Source organism: Podarcis cretensis (assembly GCF_951804945.1).
Source record: "Podarcis cretensis genome assembly, chromosome: 6".
NCBI lineage: Eukaryota > Metazoa > Chordata > Lepidosauria > Squamata > Lacertidae > Podarcis > Podarcis cretensis.
Window position 1 is genome coordinate 55,916,068 of NC_137175.1, and position 12,360 is coordinate 55,928,427.

At 41.6% G+C, this 12,360-nt stretch overlaps 1 long non-coding RNA gene across 1 annotated transcript; it reads left to right on the forward strand.

Moving 5' to 3' along the window:
• The first annotated feature begins 1,338 nt into the window (after window positions 1–1,338).
• On the forward strand, window positions 1,339–2,228 carry LOC307219391. Its single transcript, XR_013840394.1, has 2 exons — window positions 1,339–1,463; window positions 2,015–2,228. It is a non-coding gene; the product is annotated as an uncharacterized lncRNA (long non-coding RNA).
• The last annotated feature ends 10,132 nt before the right edge of the window (window positions 2,229–12,360 follow it).

A 12,360-nucleotide genomic window follows, 5' to 3' on the forward strand; every position in this document is an offset into this window, starting at 1 on the left:
GGTTGTGCGCCCATCTCACTTAAGAGGCCGGGAGCCAGCGCTGTCCAAATACACTTCCGGGTCACGTGGCCAGTGTGACGAAGCTGCAGCTGGCGAGCCAGCACCAGCGCAGCACACGGAAACGCCGTTTACCTTCCCGCTATAAAGCGGTACCTACCGTATTTTTCGTCCCATAGGACGCTCCGTCCCATAGGACGCACCTACTTTTTTGGGGGGGAAATAAAGGCGCCCCGTGCTCCGCGCTGCCGGCTGCCGGCCGCAAGCCATGCACTCCCGGGGGGAGTTCCCCCGGGTGCGCAAGGCTTGCCAACACCTGCGCGGAGCACGGGGCGTCCTCCGGAGGGCGCCCCGTGCTCCGCTGCAGGCTGCCACCCGCAAGCCTTGCGCGCCGGGGGGAATTCCCCCCGGGCGTGTAAGGCTTGCGGATAGCTTCCTGGAGCCTGGAGAGCGAGAGACGTCGGTGCGCACCGACGCCTCTCGCTCTCCAGGCTTCAGCGAAAGCCTGCATTCGCCCCATAGGACGCACACACATTTCCCCTTCATTTTTGGAGGGGGAAAAGTGCGTCCTATAGGGTGAAAAATACGGTATTTATCTACTTGCACTTTGATGTGCTTTCGAACTGCTAGGTGGACAGGAGCTGGGACCGAACGACGGGAGCTCACCCCACCGTGGGGATTCAAACCGCCGACCATGCAATCGGCAAGCCCTAGGCACTGAGGTTTTACCCACAGCGCCACCCGCATCCCTCCACTTGAAGCTAGTATTTCCTTAAAAAAGAAATATGAATCCTCAGATCTACCTGGAAGCTTCACCCTTGTGCATGGGAAGATCATTGTTATTTGGGCATGAGAGGCTATTCTGCCTATGGCATAGTTCTTCAGATAAATCTAGCTGAATTCTGGAATTAAAAGCCAGTTCCAGAGCTAAGACCCACAAAAAGAGCCGATCCCTTCCCCAGTTAGAAATTAATTTTCTTCTATCCTATCCAGTGTTAGCCACATCTAACATCTCTGGATTTAGTTCTCCCAATGATTGCAGATTTTTCAGGAGGTGATTTGCAGGGTGGGGTGGGTGGGGTTGCACACATAAGCAATATCAGCAACTCATCCATACCATAACCAATGACAAATTGGAATTTGATCAATATCAACGTGATCCATGGGGATGATGATCTTATGACACAGGATTTTATGGCCCCTGAAAGTAAGGCAAATTTTGTTTCTTCTTGGTAGAGCACAAGCATAAAAATAGACAGAACGTTAGCTTTCCTGTTACAATGGAATGGTTGGTTTCCATGGTCTCGTGGAAACGTCCAAGTACATTCCAAAGAACGGAAATTGGAGATCCCAATTTGTTTGCCATCCCTGATGACATCTCACCTAGAACTTAAGCCCCAGCCTCAGATGGATGACTTTTACAAGGGCATCTCTTCGGCAACTGCAAGGAAATTAATTCTTCTGCTGTAATTTTAATTCTTTCTCTCCCCCCCACCCTCCCCCCTGCAGATCAGTTCCATATGTCACTGCACTTTGCACAGCAGTTCCAAGCAAGTCTTGGTAATGTTATAACCAGCTTCTAATGTCAATATTTACAAAAAACTTTAACTACATTGTTCTGGTATTCGGAAATGTGTAACTGTCTACCTGCTACCGCAGGGTTTTAGCTAAGAGTTATTGACGGCCTCTATTAAAGAAAACCTGTAATCCATGAAACCAGTTACTTATCACACTTAAGTGGAGGATTAGTAATTAAGAAACTGCTATCTATTCAGTGTATTTTTCTAGAAAAAGAGGTGCAAAAACTCACCATTAGTGCCTCCCTTGTTTGCTTCTAATGGTGCCCACCTGAGAGGTGCCAGAACAGAGTTAAATCCAAAAGATGGCACACAGGACTGTGGGCAATCATCACAACTGGCCACTTAGATGGAAGCAAGGCTACAATTAATTGACATTATTTAGTAATGTACGATTGAGCAGCATCAGAACTAACATTTTAACAAATCCCTTTCAACAGCTGTCAGGATTCCTCAGCATTTTGGAAGCATGGACCATAATTCTTTTCTAGGTTGAGCTAATCCACATCTCTAGCATGATTCCATCCTCAAACAACTGTGAAATCAGAAATCTTCCAGCTGTTGATCCCATAAGTCTAGTGAAAAGATAACATGTTGCATTATTGGCTCTGAACATTTCTGTTGTGGTTCACTCAGTAAAAATCTGAGAATCTTTTTTAATGTGCTCTGGCATTTTTTAAATATATTTTTGCTTTCTAAATCAGTAGAGGCAGACCTGTTGCCCTCCAGATGTTGTTGAACTACAGTTCCCATCATCCCTGACCATTGGAATCATAGAATTGTAGAGTTGGAAGGGACCAGCCATGCCAACTCCTAGAGGCAGAGGGGTCTTTGGTCCCCTCAATATTTGCTGGCAGGGGGCTGGGCCCCCACAATGTTGAGGGGATGGAGGAGGCCGAGCACGGTGTGGTTCAATGGTTGCAGAAGGTAGAAGCAAAGATACAAAAGTGGCTGAGAAGTAGTCACCGAGAACGTCAGGGAAAGAGGCAAGAAGGAATTTCAAGGGGAAATATCAGATCTATCTTCTATAATCACAGAATTGAGACTTGTGAAAACAAGTAGTATGCTGTAGTGTAGAAGGGGTGAGGCTCAAGTAATTCCTGATTTGTGTTAGCAGGCAAATAGCATCAGATAATCTGCCCCCAAGAACTTGTGGCAGTTTCGTACATGCATTTGCCCTGCAAGAAGCTGAATGTGTATATATATATATATATATATATATATATATATATATATGCATGTGAGAAGAGTTGGCACCACATATGCAAATACACCTTTCTAGAAACATGCTTAAACTTATCACATCACCGAGAGGAAGCTCCTATTTCATCGCTTGTGTCATGGCTTTGTAAACTAATGAAAACTTTTTTCAGAGCACTATACACCTTGAAAACACTAAGAGCTCACACCTGAAGGTGCCCTGGGCAACCCTAATTGCACAACATAGGAGCCTTGGAGAAAATATCATTTCCCTGGTGGGAATCCTGGCTTTTTAATTTTCCTTCTAACCTGCCTTCTTAGGATAAACTCTCACCAAGAAGTTTACCAGAAAAACATCTTAAAATCAGGAAAAACAATGGGATTCATAGCATCCAACAGAACAACATCATTAAAAAATAAATAAAATGTTCCTATGAACTGGATTTCTCTACTTCCATGTTGAAATCAAGTCCTCTGGACATCCATTTCCAGCTTCACGTTTTACACTACCTGTAATGGTGCCTATCGCATAGACCAGGGAAAACCAACCTGATGCCCTCCAGATATTAAAGGTAAAGGTAAAGGTACCCCTGCCCGTACGGGCCAGTCTTGACAGACTCTGGGGTTGTGCGCCCATCTCACTTAAGAGGCCAGGGGCCAGCGCTGTCCGGAGACACTTCCGGGTCACGTGGCCAGCGTGACAAAGCTGCATCTGGCGAGCCAGAGCTGCACACGGAAACGCCGTTTACCTTCCCGCTGGTAAGCGGTCCCTATTTATCTACTTGCACCCGGAGGTGCTTTCGAACTGCTAGGTTGGCAGGCGCTGGGACCGAGCAGCGGGAGCGCACCCCGCCGCAGGGATTCGAACCGCCGACCTTTCGATCGGCAAGCCCTAGGCGCTGAGGCTTTAACCCACAGCGCCACCTGCGTCCCTCCTCCAGATATTGCTGGACTCCAATTCCCCTCATCCCCAGCCAGCAGGGTTAGGAATTATAGGAGTTGTAGTCCACAACATCTAGAGGGCACCACATTGGCTACCCCTGATACAGACCCTACTCAAGAGCAATACGAGCTCCTCAGAGGAGAAAGCACTATGCAAGTACCCAGAAATTAAAATAACAAAATTAAACTGGAGTTTATTTTCCTCTTCAGAAACTGTTCCGCCAAATTCCTAAGCTGTTTTACAGAAGAAATCTGTTGGTGTTTAATTCTTAACTCACTGTGTAAACATTGTGCTTCGATAAACCAAAGTATGCATGCATTTATGTATAAAGTAGATATGAGCTTAAAAGTCTACCTTGAGCATCTGTCTTTATTGGAACTCCTGTCCTGCTTAGACTCCTTTTGAAGGGTTTTTTAATACATTTCCATAATCTAGCAAGGAACAAAAAAATAAAATAAAACATTTTCCTACTTACATCAAGCATTAAATCCATAGGGAACAATAACAAACCTTTGAGAATGCAAAAAGGGCATTTTGCCAAAACAAATCAAGGAATTGAATATATGTTTTCTCTCCCTCTCTTTTTCCCTTCCAACATTAATAAGGTTTGGAATTTACTTTAATTTTTTTCCAATTAAAAGGAAGATTCCCTTATATAGATATATTAGTACTTTACCAGTTAGAAACCACTGTCCAGATCTTCTCATTTTATGGCCATCTTACTAGCTCATTATAGACTTCCACTTACCTGGTCTACAGTTGCTTTGATTTGACCGCTACAGAAAATGATGGGTAGCTGTCCTACAGAAAGTCCCCATAATTTCAGTAGAAAATAATTCCAGGTGTGTTTAAGATAAAAATTATATGCCCTAATTCTGCAGAGGTGATCCACGAAGAGAAACAAGATTTCGAGCGTAAGTTTTCCTTATGGATTAATTCAATGAACACAAAACTTCAACACGTTATGCATGGGCAGGGGAACAGTCAATGGCATCCAGAACCCAAATGCACCACTAAACAACGGTTGGTTTGTTACACTGTTGTTTCCCTTGCTTGGTGGGAACAGGTGGCTTTTTTTATTCATGAAACCTGTTGCCTTTTTATAAAAAACAACAACAGTGAAAGACACTTAAGAGAATATCATTCCAGGCACTTCCTTCTATTTCAATAGGTGATAAATGTCACCATGAATTCATTTGTTGAAAACTCTCACATATAGTAATAGCATATGTGAGATTTCTGGACTGAGGCCTTACCCAGCTTTCATGGATTGCATACATGGAGTGAAATCCTATGCATGTTTACTCAGAAATAAGATCCAGTGTGTTGGATGCAGATTATTACTAGGTAAGTATGTATATATAGGTTTGCAGGCATAATCCAACATCCTTGGAAGTCCATTACCAAATTTCACCCCATATTTCCTCCCAAATCTCACATGTTGGGGGGGGGGGGAAGCTACTGCATTTATTTATTTATTTATCTCTGAAAGACCTTCTACCTTATCTGAAATTGACCAGACAGTTGAAGCGGGGGGGGGGGGGGTTTGGGGAATGATCTGTTTGTGAGCAAGCATGAAATCTCTGTTCATTATTGTGCATACTTGTAGAAGAAGAGGACACCCAGTGAAAAATAGACCACCAAAGGTATCAAATAAACAAAAGAAAATATAGTTTCACAAAGCATGCCATCAGTTTTTGGAATCCATAGCTAAGGGTTGTGACTGAGTGTGCTGAGCTCAAGGACAGAGAGACCAAAAGGAAAATAACAATGGGAATTAACTGTTGTGGAGGGTGGGACGATAAAAAAACACAATTCTCCTGTCAGTGTGGGAATATCTCCTCACTCACTCAGTTTCGAATATTCCACCATTCTTCATGGGAGTTTCTTGTCTTTCAGCAGAGTAAGCGGCTCATGCATATGTCTAACGAAGCTTTAATAATAAAGAAAATTGTAACACAATAACATACTGTCTGAGAGAAACTAAAACAACATCATGAGGCAACAATGACATTTGGCCCCTCTAGATGAACTTAAGGGAGGAGCCGACACAAAAACTCCACCCACCAGATGCCAGACATTCTCCTAATCAAATTAGGCCTCAGTGTTTTTCTTACAATGACTTAGTGTACCGAGCTCAAGGATAGATTATTATTTGATATATAAAGAGAAACTAAAAGGAGAATAACAATGGGAATTAACAAAGGTGATCAGTGCACAGGAGCACCCCATAATCTGCATATGCTAGGACTGCATATGCACTGTGCCTTTAAAGGACATTCAAAGTACTTTGTTCCCCCTCAAAAAAATTCTGGGCACTGTAGTTTACCCCTCAGTTTCAATTCCCAGCACCCTTTAACAAGCTACAGTGCCCAGAATTCTCTGAGGGGGGAAATGTGCTTCAAATGTTGATTTAAAATTGAGGTTCTGGTGCTCATGTGTTGATTAAAGTGGGTACCAGCACAAAAATGGCTGCCATGGGCAGTGGAATAAGAAGCACCGGTTTACTTTCACAAAAAAGCTGGGGGGGGGGGGGGGGGAGAGAGAAAGAGAGAGAGAGTTAAGAAACACTATACATCGTGAAATACTATATATGAACACCATACCTAGATAGAATTTCTAACTCATATAATACAGTGCATGAGAAGACAGGCTAGTGACCATTTGTTCAGACCCAGCCTTTTCTTATTTCTTAGAATTGTTGGCTATAAATAATCAGAAATACCAATGAACTATGGGTTCCCCCCTTTTTACAGGGAGTGGTGAGTATTGCTATATCCTCACTACCAGCAACCATTTCCCTACACATGCAGAATTCCTCTGATACAGCTCCAACCCAGTAGGGTATTTACCCTATTTTCAATCCAAGCAATTATATAAATTAGAGTTAGGAAAGCTTTGCAACGGTAGTGAGCCACTCTTAAAGAAACTCGTTGAGAGGCTTGGTGCTGTTTTGCAAACATTCTTTCAGGGTAACATGGTTTTGCTTTCTGGAGGGTCCACATCACCCAAGTTTCATCCCAGGCAGCCTCTTCTGAGTCCAGCAGCTTTGTTTGTGTCAGACAAACAAAGCATCTGCCTTGTGGCTTTTTTGTGCTTGATCCATTCCAAACTGTTGCAGCTCAAACTTTATAAAAACAACAATCCACATTGATGTGCTAAATATGTTCAGTCGGACAAACATCAGATGCTGACAAGAGCTGGGGTTTTTGGCTTCCTTTAATGGGTTTTCCTTTAATATGCCATTTCTTTCAGACTGATATAAATCAAAGATAATGTAAATAAATGCCTCACATTTTCCATCACCAGTCCCTAGCAAATGGGATCTTTGACCAAATCAGAGGTAAATTTACTCGGCTATGTTTATAAGTATTAATATTTACATTTTATATTTAAAGGGCTACCATCAAGCTAAACTTCATTCCTGTTCAAAGGTATAGCTCCTACCAAAAAGGAAGAGGTGCTATTGAATATGGTAGTCACAGCCATAATGGTGTATGCTGCTCTTGAAACTAAAGCAAAATACTTATTGTAGAAACTTTTTTATTAAAATTGTGGCATATGCAAGTTATGCATATATGACCAATTTATATTATACAGTATATCACATATATAATTAGAGTGCCCACTTATCCCTCTCCAAAAAAAGGGAAATGTATCAACAAAAAAGATGGCAAAAGAGTACACAGATTTGCAGAAAATCTGCATATGCTATATATATATAGCATAGACTTGAATAGAAATACAACGCATCTCACCAAAATAGGGAAGAGTGTGACTAGGTAACCTATGCCTGGATGCTCTGGAGTGCAAACTCCTTGGTCAAGAAACTCTGAGTCATGGTTCATGTTGGTCTGAATGCCTGCCTTGATTAGGGCCAAAATGTAGGTAGGATCCTGGGTAGGACCTGGGAATAAATGCTGGCAAGGCCATAGTCAAACCAAGTGTGAAGAATATAGAAGATTTGTTCTATGTGTGGGTAGCAGTACTGGGTGACTTTCAGAAGCCCCCCTGCACTTTGAAAAGGCACAAGAAAGAACACACCAATCCACTAAATCAATGGATCATTGCTAGTTTCTGCCCCATGCCTGTTGTTTACCAATGAAAGACTGGATTTTAGTGAGAAAAAGTGGGATGAAGACCAAAGGGCCATTCTAATATAGAGTGTCAACAGGGAATTAAAAAGAGGCTACACTCAGCACTAGAACTCACTTTTTATTCCCTTATTTTTTGTTTCTTCATTGCTTAGCTCCATTTACTTGTTCCTAGTCCTTTGGAACCCAGTTTGCCTTTTTACATTGCCTATTAGAGAAGAGGGGATTTCTTGCTTTGAATCCAACCCTTCTTCAGTTCAGTTTTCCTCTAAACTAGCCCACTGGGAATGGAGGTTTGGCTCATGAACAATTTTAAACAGATTTGGTTTTGATAGGTTTTACATGTACAATCACCTTATTTTATGTTTTTGTTTATTCCCTGGTGAAGTTTAAACTTCATCATTCTATTTTTCAACCTTTCCCCTCCACCAGCATTCTTCTGGATCCTACCCACTGAATCCTGAATTTATCTCTTAACTCTTAATTGATCCCACATAACCTGTTCCTTTGAATTGCTACTTAGATAGGTAGCTATAATGTCCTCTCTTTTCTTAATGCTCAGAATAAATCGCTATATGGCTGGAACATAGCAAAACCTTTAACTGACATGGACTGGTGGGACTTCTAAGCAGTAAATCAAAGTAGAGTTGAATAATGGCTGAGATTATTGCTTGTTTTGCATGCCATAAGTATTGTTTGTAATAGTCATTTTATCTGATACTTCAATATTTTTCTTCTACTTAAGTACGGTTAAGTTGAAAAGTTACACTTTAATTAATCCCAATATACATGCTGTAATCTTGGCATAGAATAGCTATTCCATTTTGTTTAAGATTACATATTCATATTCTCCTTTGTTTTTCCATGTAGTCATTGTACTTTATTTTACCTGCATACTCTGCTCCTTATGTTTTCCCCTTCCTCAAGATCCATTGATGTATAATGTGTTTTTGACTTCTCTTCAGATATTCTTTCTGCTTGCATCTTTCATAAAACTGAAATGCATGTTCTGGTCTTCAGTTGATGTATTTTAAATACCCATTGCAAACTGATTTCACCTCTGGTCACAGCTTCTTGCTCAATAGGGCAAATTATGGATCTCATTTTTAGTGGTCACTCTACATATAACATAGCAAAGAAGACATAGCACTTTCTCCAAGAAATGTGCAACAGAAAAACCAGCCTTTTATAGGTTTTTGTTTTATAAAATGCTTGTTATAAAAGGAAACTATTTCTATTCCCTTTAAATACTTGCCCTTTTTAAAAAAGATAAAGCTAATATTTTCATAAATGTGGACAGAGCCAATCCTATATTCCAGTTAGCTGCTTCGCTGACCACATCCTACATGTGCTCCGCCTGGGAAGCTAAAGCACTTAGATTTCCAAATGGCACAAAATCAGCCAACATGCTGATTGGGAGTGTACTAGTCTGCCCCTGATTTTTCAGGAGACTGACGCCTATGTACATTTTTATTAATTTATTTCACTTTAAGCCTGTGTCCATTTGGGGAACTCCAGGTAGGGCGAACCCTCCAACACTGTTACCACACCCTTACTTCCACAATACCTGTAATAATAGTAAAAACCATGTTTGGGGCTGCTTACTGCTGATATGGGGCAGGAAATATGCATGTGCCAATTTTTCTATAACTTCACTCCTCTTTCCCCTACATTTTGAATTCCACTGAGATCAACAGGACTGACTCCTTACCAAAATAATGCTTGTTGGTCCTCTTCACTGTTGATTGCTCCTTCTCAACAGGCCTAAACTGACTAGTAGTAATGGACCAGGCTGGGACAGGCTGATGGCAACTGTAACTACAAATCCCAAACTACCCCTTAACTCTGAGTCCTTTAACAGACACAATAAAAAAGTAAAAAAAAAAAAAAGGTAAAGGACCCCTGGGTGGTTAAGTCCAGTCAAAGGCGACTATGGGATTGTGGCACTCATCTCTGCTTTTAGGCTGAGGGAACTGGTGTTTGTCCACAGACAGTTTTCCGGGTCATGTGGCTAGCATGACTAAACTGCTACTGGCACACGGAGGACCATGATAAGTGCCAGAGCACATGGAAACGCCATTTACCTTCCCACTGCAGTGGTACCTATTTATCTACTTGCATGGGCACGCTTTCGAACTCCTAGGTTGGCAGGAGCTGGGACAGAGCAATGGGAGCTCACCCCGTCGCTGGGATTCAAACTGCTGACCTTCCGATCAGCAAGCCAAGAGGCACGGTGGTTTAGACCACAATACCTCTATTAATAAATCTGCAAAAAACAAAAACAAAACACCAAGTGCAGTGGAAAGAAGTATTTCCACATTTTTAAGACATAAAAATGCTCAGTTTTGTAGGCAAGGCAACAAAACTCTCTCCATATACCTTAGTGATAAGCCCTAGAACTCCGTGTTCTTTTATTTTCAATGGGGAAGAGGAACTTCTGTTACTTTTCTATGCCTCCCGTCCTTAAGTGCATAACACAGGAGCACTGGACCAGTAACACAGCTGGACCAATAACAGAACAGAGATTATCTAGTTCAGTCTTTGGACCTTTGGGCACTTCTGCAAACCTTGAGGTTCTCCCAAGCCTGATGAAACCTTGGTCTTGTGCATAGATGGTTGCTGAGCTTTGTAAAAATGCCAAGTGCTAACATAAGAGCCCTGTTGGATCAGGCCAATGCCCCATCTAGCCCAGCATCCTGTTCTCACAGTGGCTAACCAGATGCCTGTGGGAAGCCTGAAAGAAGGGGTTGGGTTGAATGCTTTGCTCCAGAGAACAGAATTCCAGTATCCCCTAGCTCTGAAAATATATTCCGAGCAATACCTCAAAGATTTGCTTACTTCTGAACCATTAAGCATTTTTTTTAAAAAAAACCTGGCAGCCTAATTTATTTACCAATTTAACATAAACATTGCTGACATATGTTTGGCTCCTTCTACATAAATAAATGGGAAAATCAAGGGTTAAGAGTGATCCTTTGGTCACCGGCATTTAAAAAACATGAGCAGAAGATGCTCCCCTCCCTGTCTGGACTAATACTGTGCAAACATACAGGGTGGTCACCTGGGTGCAACCAGTTACTTACCTTGTGGTCTTGTTTTGGCCTCACCAAGGCCTCAAAGTAAGAGTGTGTGTGTATTGGGGAACCACTTCCCATCTTGGACCTGTGGACTGTGGGTTCCAAAGAAAGAAAGACGTTGCTTTTCATTAGACTCAAGCTTCAGTAAGAGACAAAGCACAGTGCACCTCGCCACTTAAGGATTTGCTCAGCACTGCACGTCCATAGAACTGGGATGAGCAAGCAGGTAAACACACAAAAAATGTGGATATATTTTCCTAATGGTTTTAAAAAAACAAAAGTTAAATTGTTACAGGATCATGGAAAAATGTGAAAAGAGAGAAACTAAAATTAATATATTTGTCCAGCCTTAGGATTACTTGACAATGGGAGCTGATTGTTGATTCCTCCTGGCACAACTTCCTTGCTCTGAAGCATGGGCCAACTGGTTTACTGCAACACTTTCGGGTAATAAATAAGTTGAACTACAGCAGCAAACATAGGCTTGAGACTCAGAGCTCCTGGGAGAAAAGAGGGTCTTAGCCAAAACCACTTAGAAAAAAGATGCTAACTGAGGCAGTATTGAGCCATGCAATTCAGAGCACATGTAGATTTATATATATATATTTGTAATACCATCTTAAATATCTAGGCACTTCAGAGATTCAGAGATTCATAGAATTATAAAGTTGGAAGGGTCATTTAGTCCTACCCCTTGCAATGCGGGAATCACAGCTGAAAAATCCCTGACATATGACAATCTACAAACCTCCAGTGAAGGAGATTCTACCATTAGTAGTCCATTCATCTGTCAAACAGTTCTTCCTGACAGAAAGTTCTTCCTAATGTTTAGTTGGAATCTCCTGAACTGAATTTTCCATAATACCTTCTTATAAATTCATAAGCTGCAAGTGCACAGACAGGCTAACAATATTTGAGGAATTATTTGCACGCTTAGTATAGTTTTGATCCTCTTGTTCATATACACCAGTTAGCACTGTAAGAAACCATGGCCATTTTAAAATATCTGTTGAGTGCCCTGGACATTCTGATAAGTAATAATCAACTAGCTCTGCCATGCATATCCTGAAATAAACTCTAGCCAGCCTCCAACCTTCATGCACTTGATTATTTTTTGTGAGTAACCTATCACCATTTGAGGGAATAACAGTAGCAAGTGCCCCACCCTGGAAGAAGCCTCTTCGGTTTCAGCAGGCCTATCAAAAGAATAATGTACTATTTATGTAGTGGGACAATATCAGCACGGGGCTCCTGAAATATAGGGGATATGTCAGCACTTGTCAGATAAAGTTGTCTAAACGCCTTCAGCAAACTAAGATTTATTTATATTTATTTCTTTTTTAAAAAAAGAAGAGATAGTAGCTAAACGCTGCACTGGGTCTGTTAAATAGATACCACCACAGGAAAATCAAATCGCACCCTGGAAAGAAAGCAGAAATAACAGAGCAAAGCAATCAGATCTCCTCTTAGCA